We start from the raw sequence: 17,069 nt of genomic DNA, 5'->3' as shown, positions 1-17,069 counted from the left end.
TTCACAATACACTTTTTTCACACCCGGGCAATGAGCAAACTCAAAGACTTCTCCATTCCTCAGCCAGCCAATAAACCAAAGAAGATAAACTGGTGTGATCAGCAGGTGCAGCTGGCCTCCTGCAAGGGACAAAGCTTGAGAATCACAGTGGATGGACCCCCTGCTAAGCAAGGAACCACACCTGGCTGCAGAACCTTTACCTTGTGCTGCTTAGACCAAGAGTAAAGCGAGAGCAGACACGGAGGGCTGCTACAAAGCTCAGTGGGTGGTGTTTGCCCAGCATGCGCAAGGTCCTGGGTTCTACCCCCAGCACAGCATAAACCTGGTGTGATGGCACACCCACAGTTCTAGCAATGGAGCCAGGAAAGCCGGAAGTTCAAGGTCACCCTCAGCTAGCTAATCAGCTGAGCCCTTCCTGGGATACAAAAGATGGTCTCTAAAAGTAATAATAATAATAATAATAATAATAATAATAATAGCCAAACACATACCTGTAATTCTAGCACTTGAAAGACAGATGCAGGAAGATCTCTAAGTTTGAGGCCAGCAAGTTCCAGGCCCAGTCAGGGCTCTGCAGTGAAATTCTGTCTCAAAAAAAAAAAAAAAAAAAAACAAGTAGATTAGAATAGAACCAAACAGCAAAAGGGAAATACAGTGTCAACATGGAACAATGGGCGAAGAGGGGGCAAAGAGGAGACTCTCCCGGTGGGTGGGGATGGAAAAGCCACCCTGTAAGAGTTAGGCATCTTTTTATACCCTAAGCATACATGTGCCATACAGCCCAGCAAGCGTGCTCCTGGGCACTCTCCCAGACAAATGAAGACATATGTTCACACGAAAACCTATATGTGAATGTTTATAGCAGCTTTGTTCTGCACTCTCCGCAAACTAAGAGCAATCCAGCTGTCCTTCAGCAAGGCATCTGCTAAATAAACTGTGTGGACCCATCCCTTAGAAGGCGACTTCAAAATCAAGACGGGCTTTTGACACCTGAACGCAGTTGGAAGGAACGCAAAGAAGGCTGTTGACTCAGCAGTAACCTCACAAGTGCTGGATGGGACATTTTCTTTGAAATTTTTGTTTATATTGTAACTGGGGAGGGAGGGCATGATGGGGCCGTGGTCAATGTGTGGCGAGCAAGCTTTGGAGAAGTTGATTCTCTTCTTCCACCTTATTTCAAGGCGGGGTCTGTCTTGGTTCTGCCCCTAGGCTGCAGTGTTCTGGGCTAGCTGGCCTGTCAGCTTGCTGCTGGCTGTATGAGTGCTAGGAATATAGATGGGCATCGCTGGGGATGGAACTCAGCTCAGGCTTGCTGGGCAAGCACTTGTGAGCCATTTCCCTGGCCCAACATGTAACAACTCTGAGAAGACAAACATGGAAATGAAGAGCAAGGAGGGAAACAAGGACATCAGACAATACAGGGTGTCCTTGAAGTAACCAAATGTCCTTTATCTTAATGGGATTTTTGTTGTTGTTTTTAGTGTGTGTGCTGCTTATGACCAACAGAGGGAACAGGTCCAAGAGAGCTCTCCATGGACTGTCTTGCCTTTTTCTTTATTTCATTTCTTGTTTTGTTTTGTTTTTCAAGACAGGGTTTCTTTGTATAGCCTTGGCTGTCCTGGAACTTGCTCTGTAGACCAGGCTGGCTTTGAACTCACAGGGATCCACCTGCCTCTGCCTCCCAAGTGCTGAGATTAAAAGGCGTGCACCACCACTGCCCAGCATTTCTTTTTTAATTTTTATTTTTTAACTGGGTCTCATGTAGTCCAGCTGGCCTTGAACTTGGTTGTAAGCCAAAGAAGACCTCCAGCTCTTAATTGGCCTGTGTCTACTTCCCAAGTGCTCTGATTACTGGTATGCACAGCCACGCCTAATTAATCTCTCTTTCTTTTTAAACATTTATTTACTTATTAGGGGTGGGGGATGAGCCATGATGTCCACGTGTAAGTCAAAAGATAACTTTCAGGAGTTGATTCTGTGTGACCCACTGTGTGGATCTTAGGGCTGCAAGTGAAGCCATCAGGCGTATTGTTAAGTGCCTTCACAGCTGAGCCACGGTTCCAGCTCTGTATTCTTCTCCTTGTTTTTATTCTTTATGTGTATGGCTGTTTTGCCTGCGTGTATATGTGTGTACCATATGTGTGTCTGGTGAGAGTGGAGGTCAGAAGAGGGCATCAGATCCCCTGGAACTAAAGTTACAGACAGTTGTGAGCCACCACAACTGTAGATGCTAACTGACTGAACGCAGGTCCTCTGCAAGAGCCTCTTAACTGCTGAGCCATCTCTCTAGGCCCCTGTATTATTTCTTATAACTTCGTGTTAGATCTACAATATTCTCAAAATAAGAAAATTTCATTTAAGCCACGGGTGGCTTAATCCCAACGCTTGAGAGGCAAAGGCAAGCAGATCTCTGTGAGTTTTTGGCCAGGATTGATAGATTGTTCCAGCACAGCCAGAGCTATATATGTAAAAGAAAAGTTTAATTAGAAAAAGAGGTGTTAAGTGTATGAGGTCCACCACTACCAAAATCTTTTGCTCTCATGTCCCTCTAACACCTGGAGTGACCTCTTCACTTCCTTCTACCACATCACAAAGGAAGATGGGGGGAGGGGGGCGGATGTGAATAAAAAAATAACTTTCGAAGACAAGAGGGTGAGGCTTTGGGAATGGGGTGTTAGACATGGAATGGCAGTGGAGCATTGAATATTCCCACAAGAACAGTTCTTCAACTGCAAAATGGGAACGCAGTGGCCCACCAGGAACTGTGCTGGGCCCCAGGGTGGCCAGGACAACCCGTGTTTCTCTTCTAATCAAGAGGAATACTGATGTCGCCCAGATCAATACAAGCTTTGAGAAACCTTAGCCGGGATATTTGCAAATGTCCCCTCCACTCAGGACAAGGACTGAATCTGTCAGGTTTTTTGTTTTGTTTTGTTTTGTTTTGTTTTGTTTTGTTTTGTTTTGTGGTGGTGGTGGTTTTTTTTTTTAATCACAGCTGGGAGCTCTCGGTGGGTATTTAAGGACCACTGGGTTCCAGAGGTTCTGGGCCAGGGGTGACTCCCGGAGCCCCCTACCGGGAGGATGGGACACGCAGCTTGCGCAATGCACGCAGTGGTATACAGGGAGGGGCCACGCTGTGGGGATGATGGGCGTGTCCCGCAGCCCCTTGAGCGCCCCAATTCCGCAAGCTAGAGACAGAGCGTCTGCGGGCTGGGCAGGGCCTCGCCGGGGAGAGGGCTCCGCGGGCGTGGTCTCTGGTGGGCGTGGTCTATACAGTCCCTCCCCTAGCCCGTCCGGGCACTGCGCGGTGGAGGCGGCTGCAACGGCTGCACGGGAACCGAGGTGAGCGGCTGCCGGCTCTCTCGAGGCGGGGCGGGAGGGAGGGAGGGGGTCCCTGGCCCGGGGGAGGCGGCTGCACGCGCGGCCACGGGAGGCGAGGCCCGAGCGGTGCCGCGAGTGCATGTGTGCGTGTGCGCGTGAGTCCCGCGGAGCGCCCGGAGGTGGGGTAGGGGTGGGAGCGACCTCTAGGCTGGAGTAGCTGGTGGAGGAGTACAGCCTCCCCGGCAGCCTCCCGGGACCTTCCTGGTTTGTCTCTCAAACCGGGCCCCCGCCCCGCCCCCTTCTCCTGGTGTCTGAGTTTCTCTCCATCTCTGTGGGTGGGTCCCGCTGGGGTCGCTCCAGCCTTCGGTCCAGCTGCCTGGCCATCCTGTCACCCTCCTTCCATCCTCCTCTCAATCTCAGCCTGCCCCTCCCTCTCCATCGCCCTCCTTAATAGAGCAAACAAAGATGGTCGAGGGAGAGGGACCCTTGTTTCCAAGCTGTGCCTGGTTCAGACTGTGCCCCCCACACCCTCCGGGCAGGGAGCTGGATGAGGGGGGCAGCAAGCTGACCCCACACAGGCAGAGGCCCCAGGGTGGGAGCACGGGAGGTTGTCACCCTCCCTGGCCATTGACAGGTAGGGACACCTAGCCTGGCCAGGGTCTGAGCCAATGACCAAATCACATGATTCCTACATGCCTTCCCATCTGAGCAGCAGGGCCTAATGCTTTCCAAGATTTTCCTTGCCAGAGCCAGGGTGAGAAAGAAGCATGGGGCTGTGGGAGGGTCCCTCATCTTGCAGGCCCCAGGAGGCCAACTCCATCCTGTCCCCTGAGCCCCCATATCCCTGTTAGGCATGGGTGGGAGTGACACTGTGAAGGGGCCGTGGAGACGGGACATTATATGGAAGTGGAGGGATTAGGGATGTGCTGGTGAGAACATAGCCACACCTGCCTGTGTCCAGGATCCCAAAGGCCTGGAGCCTGTTCCCTGAACTGCATTCAGAGAGAGGCCAGCATCTCCCTATGGCCCCTGCCAGTGCCCATGCTGGAGAATCTCTCTTAGGAAGGCTAGAGGCTCTTGTAGTCAGGTCTCTGGCCATACCTAAGGATGCTTGATTCATAGGATGCAGGATCCTGGGCTGTCCTGGGATGCTTCTGGGGCCGTAGGAGTGTGCACTTGCCACGCAGGCCCTCAGCCCTGTTCTGGTGCGTGTTCAGGTGGAAACCTCACTGAGAGAAAGCTGGCTGGCAATGGTTCAGTCTCAAGAAGGGTCCCTGTTAGTAGCCAAGGCTCGGCTGTGTCCCTGAGCTGACCACTGCCCTCTGTGAGCCTGAGTCCCCTTGTCAGAGGTTCTGACCTCCCGAGGGATCCTCCTCTTGCTGGTTCTAGTATCCACAGTTCTTTGTTGAATTTCATAGGGCATGGGTTGCTATAAAGCCAGGTCAACCTGAGCAAACTCCAAGGCCCCTCTCTGAGTGACTGTGGCTCTGGGCAAGTGACTTTGCTTCTCTGATCCTAAGGGCCTCATCTGAAAACAAGGAGTTGGTATTTCTGCCCACACTGGGTACCCCAGGGGGACCCACCGATGTGCAGAAAATGGGGTGGCACCAGCCTCAGGGTGGGTGGCATTTGTTTTCAGGATAACTGTGTTAATGGAGGGCGATGGGGACAGTTGTATTCCCTTAGCAGCAGGGAAAGTGTTTGTGCAGCCACTGCTTGGCAAATGGCTTTTGTTTCTAATGGATAGCTTGAAAGGCCTGGGCTGGCTGGGCAGAAATGCCTGGGGAGGAAGAGCGGGCACTCGGTGTGATGCCAGCTTCTGTGAGCAAGGCAGGGGCCTGAGGGGTGGCAGTAGAGCCACCGAGAGAACTTCCCACCCAGTTCGGGAGTCAGAGCCAGACCCCCTCTAGATGTCCCACATTCAGCGTGCTCCTGCTCTCACAAAACACTCATGAGGCGCCCCCCCCCATCAAAAAAGGTGATTTGTTCTCAAAGACCTTCTCCAAGCCTGCAGGTGGCTGGAGAAACGGGGAAGGGACTGAGACCTCACAGAAGGAGCCGGCGCACATGACATGTGAACTCGGTGCTGGAGGTTCAGATGACGGTAACAGTGGTCCCCTGGGTTGTACAGCAGGGTCAGGGAGCCCTGCCTCGAAGCCCAGATAGCTCCAGAGACCAGTCACTCCCCCCCATTCAGAGGCAGGAGATGGGAAGCAGAAGTTTGCCTGGAATGAGGAGGTGGCCCCTTAGTGACAATGTAATCTTTCTTCTTTTAATCACATTCCTCTTGTATGTCTCAAAACTGGATCTCGATGCGGGACCTGTCTTCTTCCTGAGAGACAGCATCTCAGCTGGGACTGTAGCTCAGTTAGTAGAGGGCTTACCTAGCATTCACAAGGTCCTGGGTTTGATCCCCAGCACCACATACATCAGGTATGATGTTGCATGCCTGTAATCACAGCACTGGGGAGGGGAAGGCAGAAGGGTCAGCACTCTAAGCTTATCTTAAGCTCTGTAGTGCGTTTGAGACCGGCTGCGAGCTAGAGACCCTGACCTTGTCTCAAAACAGGAGAGGATAGAGAGACATTTCATTATGTTAATTTGTTCACTATGTTATCCAGGCTGGCCTTGAACTCCTGGCCTCAGCCTTGCAGTGCTATGCCATGGGTGTGCACCAACACAGATGGGGGCCGAGAGCCTTGGGACCATGTTTCTAAGGACTTTGGGAACCCTAAACTTTGGAGACTTGTTCCAGACTCTTAGCTCCTGATAGAGTAAGGGCACAAGCGAAACCCAGAGCCATCTGCCTCAGGAAACTGCCTGACCCCCATGAGCTGTGGTTCTCCCATTTGCCGAGTGAGAGCTTCAGTTGGCCGTTTTGGACTAAGTATAAGCTCTGGCCCAGCTGCCTGGATCTAATCTGTGCACCTTCGCTAGCCCTGTGGCCTTGGCAAATTTCCCAGCCTCTGACTGCCTCCCGCTTTGTCTAGCAAATGAGGAGACTGGCCACCACTGCCTCTGGGTCATCATGGGAATTAGAGGGTAGTGCCAGCCAGGAGTGTTCTCTGCTGGTGAGGTAGGGGGAAGCTCTGGGGATGAAATTGAGGTGACCCTGCTGTAGTAGAGCCATCTTACAGTACCATGGTTTGGGGGGGTCTTGTGACACTGTAGATTCTAAGGAAGCCATCCAGGCCCAAGCCGTAGAATCACTGTGGGTCTTGACATCAGAGCTGAGGTGACTGAAGTGGAAGTGAAGAAGAAACAGGTACCTACACAGTAGACCTTCAGACTACTCTGTAGACCTTCAGCAGCTCTGTAACATCAGAGGAGGGGGCCTTAGTGCCTTGAGCCTACTGACCTCCATATACTGGGGGATGTGGGGAGAGGACAGAGCGAGGCTCAGGCTCCTTATTAGAAGCTCATCCTGCAGGCATGCAGAGGCCTTGCTCGGCTTAGCTCTGCCCCAAAGCTTGGCTCACCCTGAAATGAATAGGTATCCCCGTGTCTTGATCATCTGCTCTGTGCTGGGGCCCCGGGGGAGCTTCCCTGGTCTCTGTCTACTCTTCCAGCAGCCCAGGAGTTTGTTGTGGCCCTGCCCAGTTAGCAAATGGATAGACTGAGGCCCAGGGCCAACAAGGGGAAGGGCCAGGGCTCAGACCCAGGTCTCTGTATCCAGCTACTTGACACTTAACGTGCTTGAAGATAAGGACAAAAAGCCTCACCATCAGGGGACCGCTATGTAGTCTCCTTGGACCCCAGCATGAGTTCTCAAAGTTTGTTTGCTAAACTGGTTGGAGGCCGTCGTTAAATTGTAAAAACATTTTATCAAGCAAAAATGAATGGACCTGCACCCAGAGGACAGTCCAGGAGAAAAACACAACAGGGCACCCAGCCTGGAAGACAGCCCCCTCAGCTCCAGACCCGGGTTCTAGACCTGGTTCTATCCCTCTTTGAGTCTGAGGAATACTTACTGTCTGTGCCTCAGTTTCCCCAATGTAAAACAGGCTTTCTACCCCTTGGTTGCAGAGAATGTGATGGGGGCCGCCTGCAGTGCCGAAAGCCAGCATAACCAGTCTTGGTCTCAGGAATGCTCTAGAAAGGCGAATCACAGGCACACAGAGCTGCCTCTGTGTTGCCCCCTACAGGTCCTGTGATGCTGCACTATGGCGGCCCCATCGTACAGATGAAGGTGAGGCAGTGAGGTCAGTATCTACCTCCAACCTCACACAGCAGTAAGACCGGGTCTGTCTCGGAAAGCCATCCATCATGGCTACTTGTTGGTGGCTAGTCACCGCGCCTGCCTGATTATTCCAGATGTGAGGCCGCTCACTCCCCTATGATGGTTAGTGTAGGCCTTGATGGCAGTCACGGCCTCTGGTGCATAGTCTCCCCTGTACCAGGCGGAGACAGAACATGGCTTTGGCCCTGATGCATGGGAGGGGCCGGAGGCTCCCGTAGAGAGGGGAAACTCCCTCGCTTGCGTCATTCATAGCTGTGTCCATCTTGCCCCTCTTCAGCTAGGCCTGAGACTGAGAGGAGAAAGCTGCCAACAAGAAGGGTAAATAGGATGTGCTCAAAGACTCTCAGGCAGCCCAGCCCCTTGTCACTCATGACACCAGCCTCTGTGCTACCCAAGGCGTGGAAGGAGCCTCCAGCTCACTGCACCCACACCTCAGACCAGTGCTGTTATTGTGAGAGTTTGGGTTTGGGTTTCAAAACAATGGCTTATGCTGTCACCCAGGCTGGCCTGGAACCCACCATATAGCCCAAGCTGACTTCAACGTCTCAGCAGTCCTCCTGCCTCAGAGTCTCATGGGCTGGACTTATGGGTGAGCACCACCGTGCCCAGCTTATGTTTTCATTTTTGGCTTTTTTGGTGGGGGCAGAGGGGGAAGAGTGGGTTTCAAGACACGGTTTCTCAGTGTAGCCTTGGCCTGGAACTCTATAGACCATGCTGTCCTCGAACTCAGACATCCACCTGCCTCTGCCTCCTGAGTGCTGGGACGAAAGGCGGAAGGCGTGCACCACAACCCCTCTCAGCATGGCTTTTTTTTTTTTTCAATAGATCCTGGAGTGGGATAGTGACCACAGTACCCAGCCCACATTTGTCAGCCAGCAACGTGTGAATGTGTGTCCCACTTTTTCATATGGTGTCATGCCAGCTTCCCTGTTCCTAGACAGTGCCCAGGTCCTAGCTCCTGCCGTGCCTGAGTTCTTAGCAACATGCACATCCTGTACTTCAGGCGCCCCCCATGGCAGGGTCCCCATGGCACAGAGATATGAGTCCTCTGCACCCCGGGTTTTGTCTTATGAGACCCAGTGGCACTGGAAGGAATGAGTCTTTGGTGGGATGTGACTGGAAGGCATGCGGCAAGCTGCGGAGGCCTCCATGGTGGCTGATGTCATGTGGCTGTTATCACCGAGTTATTGTTGTTGTAACCTTTCTCCTTGATAAATGGTTGTCCCGGCAAGAGGGGGCCGGGTCTTACATTCTGTGCCCACCTGTCTTGATGCTCTGTTTCCCAACTAGAATGAATCTCCATATCGGCAGGGTGCCAGGTGACACTGCATTCATAACCACCTCATCTTGTCCCCATCCTTGGATGGGGACATTAACATTAATTGTAGAGCCAGGCTCCAAAACAGGCCTTCCAGCATTGTGACAGGAAGGGACATCCACTGAGCCAGCAGGATGGTAGGGCAGAGTCTGGCTGGCAATCTAGAGTGAAGAAAGGGGCTTCCCATGAGGGGTGTGGCTAAGCCTAGCATCAGCAGGGTTGAATGGGGTCTAGGCATTGTGGGTTTGTGTGCTGATCTGATCTGATCTGAGGTGCCCTGAAGTCATCTTGGGTCAGAAATGAAAGGAGCTGTCCAGTTATACCTTCTGGCATCTGCCATTCTCTTCACTTCAGGCCTGGACAGGAAGGGGTGTGCTGTGGGCTCCAAGGCTACGGGCACCCGCCTGGGACCTGCTCCGTAAGCATGATAAAATATTTATCAGGAACCAGGCAGCTGGGCTTCCCTGCACACGCTGCCATGGGCAGCTCCCACCGAAGCTGGCTGCAGCCTCGCCGGGTTCCGCTGAGTCACAGCCGGGGAGCCCTCTGCCCAGCCCGCCTGCTTGCTGCCCTGTGGCCACGTGGATCCCTCATAATACGTAAGCCATTGGGTAGTCCCACACCCGGGGCACCCAGCACAGTGAACGCTGAGCCAACTTCAGACATCTCTGGACTGTGCAGGCCTCAGCCAAGGTCACAGGCAGACAGGCTGCGGGTCCCCCTTCCCTTGCCCACCCTGCAGTCTCTGGCTCCTGAGCAAGGTACGTTCTCTGCCTCTTTAGCATGGGGACACTGAGGCTATCTGGAGGTAGGATGGGTCAGGCCTCAGGTGGTCAGAGGAGATTTGCCATTTGTCTGACCCCGACTCTGTCTCTAAGGAGAGGACCAGGTCCTGTGTCCACCCTGATGTGACAGTACTAGGACTTTACATTTGGATCAGCAGCAACAAAAACAGCGGCAGATGGTACCTTCCTTCTGCCGTGCAGAGCGCGAGAGCGCCCAGGCTGCCTACTCTTTTGCTCACCCATTCACAAAACAGTCTGCCTGTCCTTCCTGGCAGTCTAGCTTGTCTCTTGTGTGCACGCTCTGCTGTGTGACCTTGAATAGGTTGCTCTGACTCTCTGATGCTCACTCTTGGATCTGTGACTTGGGGATAAGTCTGGATTTCCTTCATGTCCTCATATCCCTGAGCCGGATGGGCCTCTATGGGCATTTGGAAAGGCTCCACTTTCCAGAAAGGCCCTGGCACAGCCTGAGGTAGGCTTGCCAGGCAGTCGACCAGAGGCTTGAGGACAAGACTCGCTGGGTGGGATGAAGTGTCTCTGAGGTTGTCAAGTTTCCCCGGGGAAACTCTGTGGTCCCTGGAGCTGTTGCCACAGTGTCTGGGAGTGGGACAGGGAGCTGACCACACCGGCCACTAGTGGAGACCCTGTGGGCTGCCAAACCAGCACCTCACCCCAGTTCTGGCCAGGCCATCATGCCTCTGGCTGCCTGTGGCGCCTGCTAACCCCATTCTCGCCTGCACAGCTGCCCGGTAGGCCTCCCTTGGCTACCAGAAGAGCACTCTTTCTTCAAGCTTCTGCAGGAAGCTGTCTTTCTCTGGGGGCCCTCCTGGCTGCGTGTTTACACACACACACACACACACACACACACACACACAGCCATGTGTCCCAGTCTCTTCCCATGTCAGCCATGGAGCCCTGCTCCTGCCTCTGAGAGGTGCTTGCTACAGCACCTCCATGCCTGGTCAGGACTGTGTAAGGTTCCTGGCCCTGGAAGTTCACCAGGGGTTTCCTAGGGTGTCTGTTAAGTGTAGAAAGGGAACACGGGTGGCAAATGTCCCGTGATGGCACTGTGGAGCAGAGTGACCCCCTGCCTGTCTGTGCAGGTCCCAGCAAATAGCCTCTGTTTGCCTGGCTTTCAAGGGTGGTGGAAACTGATGACGGTGGGGTAAGGAAAAGGGCATCTGGGCCTGGGAGACTGGGTGGAGCCTATGACAAGAGACACCTTGCCTCAAGCCCAGGGGGCAGGCCCAGTACTGTCCACTCTGCGGAGCAGGCAGGGGACAGGTGGGTTGGGCCTGTCACATTCGTTGCCGTGGCTGACACATATACACAGCCAGGCGTGGAGAAGGATGGCAAGGAAATGCCCTGATGGGAACAAAGCTTTTCCTAGTGGTTCCTTTCTCTTTTATCTTCTGTTTTTGAAAAGCATTCTAGAGTTCTTTCCCTGACTTTGTATGTACTGGAAGTCCTGTGACAAGCCTTGGCCACAAGGACATTTGGGGACACAGCCTGATGAGGCGGCTGACCACAGTCTGACAGCAGAGGCCGGCAAGCCAGTCTGTTAGGTTAGGTTCACCAGACACACACAGCCTGACAGGAGAAGCTGGGAGGACAGTCTGATGGAGGAAGCTAACCACCAGGCAATCTGATGGGGGAGGTTTGCTGGGAGTCTGACAGAGCCTACTGGCTTGCGAAGGTGGCCCCACTGATGAGTTCCTAGAGCGACATCCACAGAACTGGGCACTTCTCCCAGCATCCACGTAAGGGACTTGTGCCTGTCACTTCCAGGCGTCTGCTCTATGAAAGCTGCACAGCTGAGGGCCAGCTCCCCTCCAGTCAGGCTCCCAGGAGCCCTGTGCTTGGCAGAACATATGCACAGGACGTGTGGGATGCTCTTTCCCTTTGTGGAGAGACTAGCAGACTCTGCGCAGCTCTGGGGAGGTGAGGGCCCGATTTAGTTAGTCTGCATCTGCTTCAGAACCTGTGGGGGAGGAACCCTGAGACCACTGGGCTGCTTGGGGGAACTCATTGAGCTGTGCAGTCGGATGTAATGGCTATAGCAGGTGGTTGGCCAGAAGGTGGCAGCCTAGTGCAAGGTGTGTGAATGCCTGCCCCACCCACCTCCCTCACTCCGCCTCTCCAAACACAAATGCAAAGGCTTCTAGGCAGCCCAATGGCAGACCGCTTTGCTGTGTCTAGTAAGCAGCCCCATCTGACCCAGGCAGCGGTGTGCTTTTTTTTTTTTTTTTTTTTTTTCACTTGGCAGCTCTGGGCCTCAGAATTAACCAGCCCTGACCTTTGGAGGCCAGCCCTATGCAGCCTAGGAGACCGCTGAGTGCCCCAGCCCATCCAGAGTCTACCCTCTGAGCTGGAGCCTGCCTCCTCCTGATGGCCTATTGACTCATCCGTCTTCAGTGCTCAGGGAGGGTGAGGGAACGGCACTGTGCGGTTCCCTCCACATCTGGGCAGTGGCAGGCATCCCCAAGTGAGTGCACCAGAGCAAGATGTACTCCAAGTGAGGGGGGAAGGACTGTATCATGGAGCACGACCACGGTTTGACAACCTCAGAGTGAGCACCCACCCTGAGGGTGAGCATCATGGGGGTTCCACCCTCTGGGGAGCCCTGTGGGACTGAGCATTGAGGGAGGGCAGTGGAGAGGAGAGAAGGCCATGTGACCAGTGATGGAGAGGATAGATGAGAGCTGTGTGACAGTAGAGCCCAGAGGATAAGGGGCCTGGCCTGAAGGAAGTCCCTGCCCTGCTGTGAGCCCAAGTGAACCCACATACTTCCCATCCCAGCACCCAGGATCCTCAGCCCCAGGGACCCCAGCCCAAGATCCTAACAAAGCCAAGGGAGAGGAAGAATGAAAAGAGGGATGAACTAGGTCAAGGAGTGAGAGGGCCTCTGTCAGGAGGGAGCCTGACAGATGGGCAAGCTAGACTCAGAGGTGACAGAAGCAGGCAAGCTAGCAGCCATGACGGTGTAAAAAACAAATCATAACGCCCTTCTCTGCAAGTCTCAAATCCATGACACCCCATTCCATAAACATTAAAGGAGTAGGGCCAACAAAGTGATTCTGTGGCCAACAAAGTTTGATTCCTGGAAGCCACATGGTAGGAAAAGAGAATCGACTCCCAAAAGCTGACCTCTGATTTTTACAGTATGTGCCAAGCAAGGCACATGAGTGTGCACATACACAATAAATAAATCAGTGTAATAAAAGTGTTTAAGTTAAGAAGCACTCTGGTGACTAAGGAAGGAAGAGGGTCATTCACATTGACCCCCAGGCTGGGCTCTTTTCTCCTTGGAATCCCAGGACTCTTCAAGGAGGAAAAGGCCCTTGGCTCAGCTTTTCCATGCTGGGCCCAGGATTTTTAATCCTAGGATTAGAAGTGCCAGGCCTTGTGGTCCATGAACAAGTGATTCCATTCCACTGAGGCAGGAGACACACTAAGAGTTTGAAGCCTGCTAGCCAGGGCTATAGAGTGAGTTCCAGCTTAGCATGGGCTACACTGTGAGATCATGTTTCATTTTTTAAAAGTTTGTCTTATTTTTATTCGTGTGTGTGAGTGTATGTGTGCAGGTGCTCACAGAGGCCAATAGAGGGCGTCAGATCCCCTAGAGTTACAGGCAGTTATGACTCATGTCCCTCCCCCTTCTTCTACAATGATGCGTTCTCTTAACGGCTGAGCCATCTCTCTAGCTCCCCTGCAAAATGACTTAAACACATATGTAATTAAACAGGCCTTGGTCAGGATGTAGCCTGGGTGATCCCTGTCTAGGTTCAGTTTTGCAAGGCAGTCCCAAGTTATTCCTGCTATACGAGGATTGACCTGGTTCCCATAAGACACCCTTGGTCCAACATGTAGCCTGGCTACACTCTAGAAGAGGTCCTCCTTTTGGGGGGTCATCCTGTCCCTCGAAGCTCTGCAGTTTGCCATTGCTTGGGGGTGCTTCCGTCCCTCGTCATAAAGAGATTTGTCTGTCAGTGTTGTTGGGATCCAAGTTGACTGCAGGCATAGAACAGCGATTGGAGATCTCTGGGCACCTCCCAAGGTCTGGAGCAGGACACCATAAAAGTTGATGACATCTGCCTCAGTTGTTTTTTTGTGCCTTTAGCCCCGAAGCAAGATGCTAAGGGAATGGGTGCAGCTTTTAGAAAGACGGTCCTTAAGAGATGGCATGGCCTACCCACAGAAGGAAGCAGGTGACCCAGAGTGAAGGAGACAGACAAAACGAAGGAAGGGATGCTGTACTTTCTGCTTTCAGTGGCCTTGTTGGACTGGAGAGAGCCTGTGTGCTTTTCATCAAAAGTAGCGTTCGGGTGCCTCTTGCAAGGGAGGGCACTTCCCTGACATTATTGATCATGGTCTCAAAAACAAAACCGTAGCCAACGAGAGGTGGAGCCACAGAGACATCCTCAGGCTGCACCTTGACTGGGACTGTTTAATTGTGAGTGTGTTTAAATTGTCTTGCAGGGCAGAGCCTGGAAAATGCTAGGTGGGAAGCAGGCAGGATTCTGAGGACCCAGCAGACATGGAGAACAGGGCCTGGAGGGCTCAAGGGTGGAAGCAGGACCCAAAGGATGGAGGCTGGGGCCCTGCCTGCCTGGCATCCCGAATGCCAGGCTTTGAAATGTGGAGTTTTCTCAGAAGGCTCAGGGCCTGATCTGAGGACGAGGTAGGCAGGCCAGAGGCCCATTTGGAGAGGGCCAGGGATCCACGCAAGTGACAGGAAGGAGTCCTGAGCCCACGGGCATTGCTGGTCCCTACAGAAATTTAGAGCCACAGCCACATTGCCCAGGCAGCGGTGATGGGCCCAGCTGTTTTCAGGCAGCTTCCAGTCTTGCTGCCTGCTACTAGGGAGGCTGGGGACAGAACAGGCATCAGGGATTCCAGTGTCAGTCCTGGCCCTGCCTCTTACCAGCCTGTGACCCTGTGGTGACCTCAGGATTTGGAACCTCAGCTAGGACTCAGTGGTCTGGGCTGGGTATGGCAGGTACCTGGTAAATGTTGCTGCTTTTCCTGATCGAGGTGCCCAGGTTCATCGGAGACCCCACCCTCCAGCGAGTCTCTCCTTCATGGAGATTTCAAAGGAGTCAAGTTTCCACAGCTAGGGTTTGACTCCGCCCCCTCCCCACCACGTGACATGACCCACCCCACCCACCCCCACCCCCAGCTCAGGGATATTTAATCAGAAGAGTTTTCTTCAGATAATAATTTCTTGGGTGTAGAAGTCCAGGAGTCGCTGGCTGGCTTGAGGAGCACCCGCCCTGGGGAGCAGCACCCTCCCCCAGGAGGTGCTCACTAGCTCTTTGGTCTTCAACCAGGAAGTAAGGGATCCAGGCCAAGGGTTGGTTCTCGCTTGCTTCCTATCGCCCACGTTGGATCTGGAGCCCTGACAGGGAATAGCTCTTCCTACCTGGCAGGGCTGGGGGCAAGGTCCAGACAACCAGAAAGAAAACAAACTTTCTCCATTCAGATTCCCTACCGTACCTGCGTACTGCCTAGACTCCTCTCGGGTAGAGCCAGCAGGAGCTGATTTCTAAGTCACATTCATTCTTTCCAAGAATTCTTCTAAGAAAAAGCTACTGGCAGGAAGGTGCCATGAAGAACGTACAGAGCCCGAAGGCAAGCTGGCAACCTGCAGGTCACTGCTGCTGGCATGTCGGCCTTCATCCACAGACTGGGTACAAGGACCATAGGTATCCACAGGATGGCTATGTTCAGAGTTAAGGTTGCAATGCCTTTGGCAGGGCTGGATCCCCCTAAGGGAATCAAAGCCTAACTCTCTGCCACACCAGAGCCCCGAAGGAAACCTCCCTGTCCCCAGGGCACTGAGTGACAGATCAGAACCAGGGTTCTAAAATTCCTGCCCAGAGAACCTTTGAAAACTGATGTCCAAGGCCTTCCCTGATGAAAAACTGAGGTTTTGGAGGGAGGGTCCTTTGGGGGTCCCATGGATGAGGTAGGGGTGTCGGATATGTGCTGGTCAAAATCCCACAGCAGCCAGAAGCATAGGAGGGGAGAATATTTAGGACAGCAGATCAAGACCAGCCAGGTGAGATTGTCCTGGGCCAGGAAGACCTGGCCCTCTCCTGGGTATCTGGGACCCCAGGGTAAGGAGCCTACACACCAACACTCCCAAAACAGCTGCCCAATCCTTGATCCAGGTACGAAGCCCAGAGGTCCCCATCAGTGCCCCCTCATGCTGGAGACATGGTGCTAGTCAGCTTTGGGGGAACAGCCAGGCCTTTGCCCCTACTGGAGTGGGTGACTCTCGGAAGGAGGGCCTAGTGAGGGTGCATTTGGGGTGATAGGTGGCAACCACCGAGCTGCAGCTGTTTCTCTCCTGCTCACCAGGCCAGGCTCCAGTTCCAGCTCTTGCCCTTCCTAATTTTGTTCACATGCCCCAGCCTCCCTGAGCCCCCGTTGCTCCACTGTGACATGGGACCCTTTCACCTCTGAGGAGCATCCTAGCCTTGGGAGCAGCAGACGGGGCAGTGTATTTAAGTTCTGCCTCTCTGTCCTGCCTCTTGTCTTTTCTACCCCACCCTCTTCAACCAGCTCCTTCAAATAAGTTCTCTGTCCCCTTTGATTGCCATGGGAAAGGGGCAGGCGAAACTACATTATGATCTTATCCTAGACTAGAAGTCTGGGGTCAGGGGGTGTGCCCTGAAAATGAGCCATCAGGGGCTCAGTACCTTCACACATCATGGATCAGAGAGGACTGTGGGGGAGTGTGTGGCTCTCAAGGGCTTCAGTTTCTCTTTCTTGGCCCTCAAATTCTGAGACGCTGCCCATCTTCCCGATGGGTTCAATGAGTCTCTAGAGGTCGGCTGACCTGGAAGCAAGGCCTGATGGACCTCCATTTTGGCTGCTACAGCAGGATAGGCCTGATGCTTTTGGAGTCTCCCTTGGTGTCCAGAATCCTGTCTCGGGGCCCCGTTCCTTGCCGGCCAGGAGAAGGTTAGATGAGGCTTGGGTCCCTTGGGTGGAGGCTGCAGTTCTGAGGTGGGGACACTGGCTGCTTAGGGGGTATGGGAATGAGTCCATTTCTCTCATGTCCTTAACCAAGACTCTTAGACTCAGGCGATTCTCTTCAAAGCCACTCCCAAAACAACTGCCCAATCCTTGATCCAGGTACCAAGCGCAGAGGTCCCCATGGGTGCCTGGAGGACCCAGCCGGCCACATGAAGTTCCTGCACCTACTGACAGGGGTGATAGCTGTACCAAGAGCTGCCTACGAACTCTGTCAAACAGAGGCTGGGTGTCCTTCTGCCTTATCCATAGGGTTTGGGTTTGTTAGGATTTTCTGACATTTCAGGCCACAGGAACACATAGGAATTAGACTTGCACCCCAAACTCCTCGATTGTCTTTTCTTTGTAACGTCCTGGTTTCCTC

At 53.5% G+C, this 17,069-nt stretch overlaps 1 protein-coding gene across 2 annotated transcripts in view; it reads left to right on the top strand.

Annotated features, from left to right (window-relative positions):
• The first annotated feature begins 3,270 nt into the window (after positions 1-3,270).
• The window catches only part of Prr5 (proline rich 5), a 38,901-nt gene continuing 25,102 nt past the window's right edge, over positions 3,271-17,069 (top strand). The window contains exon 1 of one of the 2 annotated variants that reach the window (XM_055627062.1): positions 3,271-3,342. The gene's annotated coding sequence lies outside the window, so the exon portion shown is untranslated. The remainder of the gene's footprint in view (positions 3,343-17,069) is intronic. The other variant, XM_055627063.1, reaches the window with a different exon arrangement.

This window comes from Psammomys obesus, unplaced genomic scaffold, assembly GCF_907164565.1.
Source record: "Psammomys obesus unplaced genomic scaffold, mPsaObe1.curated_primary_1811, whole genome shotgun sequence".
Taxonomy (NCBI): domain Eukaryota; kingdom Metazoa; phylum Chordata; class Mammalia; order Rodentia; family Muridae; genus Psammomys; species Psammomys obesus.
The sequence above is the reverse complement of the archived record's forward strand: the minus strand, read 5'-3'. Positions and strand labels throughout refer to the sequence as shown.